The sequence below is a fragment of the Alnus glutinosa genome, chromosome 3 (assembly GCF_958979055.1).
Source record: "Alnus glutinosa chromosome 3, dhAlnGlut1.1, whole genome shotgun sequence".
Taxonomy (NCBI): Eukaryota; Viridiplantae; Streptophyta; class Magnoliopsida; order Fagales; family Betulaceae; genus Alnus; species Alnus glutinosa.
The window spans coordinates 2253673-2259724 of record NC_084888.1 but is presented as its reverse complement, the minus strand read 5'-3'; positions in this window follow the sequence as shown (position 1 = coordinate 2259724).

The window sequence follows — 6052 nt, the reverse complement described above, 5'->3', positions numbered from 1 at the left end:
TGATCCAACATGTTATTGTGAAGCAATTAAATCTATTTGATGCATTTGTTTTGATTAGAAGCTATAAATAATGAATTGGAATAAATTATGTCTAACCATATTTAAAATTTATTGAGTTACCTCCTTCAACCAAATCACTTGGTTGTAACTAGATGTTTAAGAAGAAGCTTAAACTGGATGATATGATAGATAAGTACAAGGCAAGCTTGATAGCTAAAAGCTATAAGCAAATGCCAAATGATGATTATTTAGTACTTATTATCTGTTTACTATAATTGCATATATAAAATGTTATTTGCCATTGCTTCTATTTATAAATTTGTTATACATCAAATGGATGTCAAAGCTGTTTTTCTAAATGGTGAAGAAATTTATATGGAGCAGCCCAAGGGACTTATAATCCTCGTTCAAGAACACATAAGTGTTCAAATTGGTGAAATTCTTGTAGGATTAAAGCAGACTCCTAAACAATGGCATAAAAGTTTGACAACGTGATATTGTCTAATGCATATTTGATTAATAGTGCAAGTAAATGCATAACATGTTTTTACAATAATGAATGTGTCATTATTTGTTTATATATATCGGTGACTAGCTTGTTTATTTTATAAACTAGCATTGATATTGTGGATGAAGCTAAAAGATCTCTTGCATATAAATTTGATATAAAATAAACGGGTAGAACTAATGTCATATTGGACATTAAAGTTCTTAGAGATAATTATTGCATTATTTTATCTCAGACATATCATGTTGAAAAGATGCTTAAAAGATTTGAGCACTTTGATTATTTGTCCATGTTTACACCATATGATTCAAAATACATTTGGTAAAGAATCACGGTGATGATGTTATGCAAGAAAAATATGTACAATTCATTGACAGCTTGATATTTTGACAAGCTGTACACGCCCTGATATTGCATATGTTGTTGACATGTTGAGTTGGTATACTTATAATCCTACTATTGGGCATTGAGATGCTATCTCTAAATTGTTGAGATATTTAAAGGGCACAATTAATTTTGGTTTGTCATATTATGATTATTCTCCTTTATTGAAAGGATATTGTGATGCTAACTGAATTTCTGATTTAGATGAGCTGAAGTCTATATGTGACTTTATGTATTTACTTTGGTTGTATGGACTATCTCCTGGAGGTCCTCAAAACAAACTTGTATAGCAAAGTTTACTATGGAGTCAGAGTTAGTTGCCTTTGAAAAGGCAGGAACTGAAGATGAATGGCTAAGAAGTTTATTAATCAATTGATTTGCCGCCTTTATATACTAATTCAGTTCCATTTGTGTTTTGATTGTGATTGACAGACTGCCATAGCTCGAGCAATGAGCAAGATCTATAATGAGAAAAGTGCACAATATTGTGTGGCAGCTTATTGAGACCGGTATAAATTCCATGGAATGTGTGAGGTCAAAAAGGAATTTTATAAATTCTTTGACCAAGCCACTAGCGAGAAGGCTGGTGAGTAAAACATCGAGGGGGATATGACTGATACCCAAATTATGACACTGATTGATACCCAACCTCTATGATTGGAGATTCCATGAATGAGGTTTAATGGGAAACGAAGTCACAAGTGATCATAGCGAGGTACTGTCATTCTATGTTTATCCATTATCTTGTTGAGAAGACAGTGATGAGTCCATCCTTATGATGTAAGACAGTACAAGATGCAGAGTGATTAAGGATGAGTTTAAAAACTCTTAATGGATCCATAGTCCCTACATGTTGGGATGGGGTGATAAGTTTGGTCAACTTGTGAATTTGGTTAAAAGAGTTTAACTCTACCACGATTGATTAAGTTTCTACTTATTTATTCTAGATGCGGTTAAAACTTTTGAGTACCACATTGATGCATGCTTTCAAACTTCTTATATTCTAGTGTTTGTAACATGTGGGGGATTGTTGTAATATGTGTTACAAACATTATTTCATTTTTAACCATCTTTAAATGTTTTACCAGTTATTAAAATATTGTTTTTATTTTGTGACCGTTTGGTTATTAAAAATTGTTTTACGGTTTTTTATCTCCAAACATTTGGTCATAGCATTTAACACACGGTCAATGATTTAATTGATTTTATTGCCTTGACTGTTTTTATCCATTGATGACCGTTTGTCTTTATGGCTTTTTCAAACGTTATAACGTTCATGGCTTTTTATTTTTGAATAATGATTCAATGCCACCCAAATATACAACTTTTCACCACCTTACCTATGTGGCAAGGTGGTCCCTCACTATTTTTTGAGTTTTTTTATTTTTTAAAAATAAATTAAGGTGAAGGACCACCTTGCCACATAGACAAGGTGGTGAAAAGTTGTATATTTAGGTGGTAGTGAATCATTACTCTTTATTTTTATGGCTTTTGTTCTTCTTGGTTATAACATCAACTTTTCATTTATGATACATACACTATATCATTCACGTGTATATACATAACTTGAAAAAGAACTTTAAAAGATTTAGCCTTTCTCTATACTTTCTGTCTAGTTTTAGTTTTTAATTATATTTTCTTTGTTTTCCAAAGTGTATGTATGTATATATATATATATATATATACAACCAAAGAATTGAGAACACCGAAAAGAGTGTTGCAAAATACTTGTTTCAAGGCACGTGGCCTAAATAAAGAAAAATATTTTTCGAAGTCCCTTATCTACTTTGATCAAAAGGTTGTTCTATTTGATCTTCGTTTTTGGAAGTGTGTCATTAACGAAGATAGACGTTATAGTATAATCCTGGGAGGTTGCGTGTCAAGATATCCAATCACACCGAGTTATACACTCCAGGAGGCAGGAATCAACCTTTAAGAACAACGCTCTTGCGTGATTCTATAGCATTGTGAGATCTTTCCTTATTTTATTTTTAATCTCTTGTATTGTATTTATTTTAATATTATAACTTTGGATTAATATGGTCTAGCATCAACAATAATATTTTCAATAAATTATTTGTGTAACAATTATTTATTTAATTGTGAATTTTCATATTGATATTATTTTATTTCAACAAAAATTTTGTGCAACATCCAATATTATTTCCAACATTTAATACTATAAATAATGTCATGACGTGATAAATATGTTGGCACGTCTTAACATATTGTAATAAGGATGTATTTGTAATTAGGATGTCACTTTCATCCTAATTATAATGAAAGTGTTAATTAATAAAAGAGAAATGCTAGGGATACTTACAAACCTTTACAAAGAGAAGTTTACAAACCTTTACAAAGAGAAGTTTACAAACTGATGTGGAATCCTACATGAAATAAATGTTAAAATACAAAAATGCCCTTCTCCCCTACAGTCGCCGTTCCAGACTCGTTTTCTCCTCCAGTTGCCGGCCGGTTGAACCTAGACATCGTCGGAAATCCAACACACCGGCCGACCACAACCCTGACCAGCTTGGTGGAAGCCCGACCAGTAGATTTGGTTGAACCCAGATTCATCGGTGAGAACGGAGAACAGTCAACGAGGACGAAGCAAGGGAACGACAACAGGGGTGGGTTTCCGGCTGGATCTAGGTTCGGGAATGGACACTCAATGCTCGGTCGGAACTGGGTACGAGAATGGACGATTGATTCTCGACCGGATCTGGGTTCGAGAAGGCTAGATCTCCTGACGGATTTGGGTTTCCGACTGGACCAACTAAACCCATGTTGGTGTGAGTGGGTTTCCAGCCAGAAACCCACACACATCGGCGTGGGTTTGTTGGATCTCAGATCCGGCTGGTGTACCCGACCCCGACCACAGGGCTACCCACATGCCGTCCTCTCACGGGATCTCTCCCCTCTTGCCGACCGTCCATCTGTCCCAAGCTCATTGCCAACCGTCCATGGAAGCTACCACCTGGATTTAGTGTGATGTGGAATTCTGTATCTAACTTTTTTAGTTAATAAAATGCCACATGCATGTCATGTCAACTTGTAAATTCTTTTTGTAAGAGTTTGTAAGTACCCCTAGTATTTCTCTTAATAAAAAACTGCACGTGAAAGCATTAATTAAAAACTGAGGATATATAATAGAAAATTGGAGATCGATCTGTACCCTTTGCTATATTCAACCTTTATTTATTTATTTATTTATTTTTAATTGTAAGTGGTATGGGTTGCACTGATTGATGTTATAAGAGATCTCCATTTTGCTATTCGGGCGATATGGACTACCTTTTGAATCCAGAAAAGGGTAGAGATCTCCATTGTCGTTTTTCTATTATTCTTAATTTTTAATTAATACTTTCACAGCTGTTATTGACCTGGATGAAAGAAAGACATCCTTAGTATAATGTCATGGCTTCTAAATTAGAGAAATGATACAAATCAGCAATTTCATATATATTATAAATTAATGCTTTCACATCGATCAGTTGTTTGCTTGTATGAAAGTGGCATCCTAATTACAATTAAATCCATATTATAAATGAAAGATATCCTTATTATAATGTGAAGGCTTCTTCGATTGTAGACTCCATCAATGTACATAGTCAAATTATTATCAAATTTAATTAGAAAAAAAAAAAACTATTATCAATTTTTTTTTCTTACACGTAATATTGGGTATGAAAAATGATCTCTACACTCATTTCTCACAACAGCCCCACAACAAGCTGACGTGGCTGGTAATATTTTATTATATTTTTTCAAAAAGAAAAGCAAACAAAACAAAAAAATAATAAAATATTACCAGCCACGTCAGCTTGTTGTGGGGCTGTTGTGAGAAATGAGTTTAGGGATCATTTCTCATTGGGTATATAATTCTGGCCGGCTATGATTCACATCCAAGAACATTTAATGAACCAGCATCTCAATCAAGCAAAATCGCGAAAAATAGGGACAAAATCAGTGCAAATCAAAAAGGTTCAACACCGAATCACACCAAGTAATCAAGTATGGCAAAGACCAACCCATCTTCTTCCTCTCTCTCTCTCTTATTTTTTTTTTTTTTTTCTTTTTTTGAGCTACTTAACTTGTCACCCCTAGATATTTCCTAGATCAGGATTTTTAACAATTTCAACAAAATTGTAGATTCTCAAATTACGTGAATTAAGTCATTTTTTTGCATCGAATGATTTGAAAAATACTACATATTAAAAAGGTAAAATGTTATTATTGAATATATTTTCATCAGGTTTTTCTACTTTACGTCGTATAAAAGCTCCGAGCAAAAAATTGTCTTTTAATTTATTAAAGATGAAGCGTCTATTTAAAAATGAAGAAAAAATCTTTTTCAATAATTTTTTATTTTTTATTATTTTTTATTTATTTATTTTTTTTTTTCAGACGCCTTGGTAATATATCCAATTTTTAATAAGTAGAATTTTTCAAATACAAATAACGACATAAATTTAGGTAATTTGAAAATTTGAGAATCCTTATCGATCTTCGATCCTCCCAATGTTCGCCACCTTCCCTTAGCTGGAATTAAGATCCCCTCAAATTCTTTGACCGAATTTGATAGAATTCGGGCAGGTAGTTGTGAGTGAGCATTTATGGGATCTACCTGACCAAATAAAAGTTCGGCTGCCTAACTGCTTATCCGGTCAAGTGAATCTCATAAATGCTTACTCACAATTACCTTCCCGAATTTGATATTTGAGGGGATCCTGATCCCCTTAGCTGGCCGACCCATTACGTACCCATATCATGTACATGCCTAATAGGACACTTCAAGAGCCAACCGGCCGTTCCGAACGGTGGCATCCATTTCCAGTTGCCAATCCAAGTTTGGCACTATATCATATGGACCCACCAATTCATTTCCGGCCAGTTGCCAAATGCCAATAACTTCTGGTTGATGGCTTATTTATGCCGGCCTGCCTAATTGTTTTGGATAGTTAATTAATGCAATACTTATGGTGGTTTTCCAACTTGGTGACATATTCATCAGTACCCACTACGTACATATGTAACGAGTAATGAAGTGTGGTCTCTCATTTTCATACATTTAATGTTAAGAGGGGTCACGTCACATAAATTCTGAAAAATTGAAATGGTGCGGGAGTGATGAATAGAATTACTCGTTTTAATAATGTG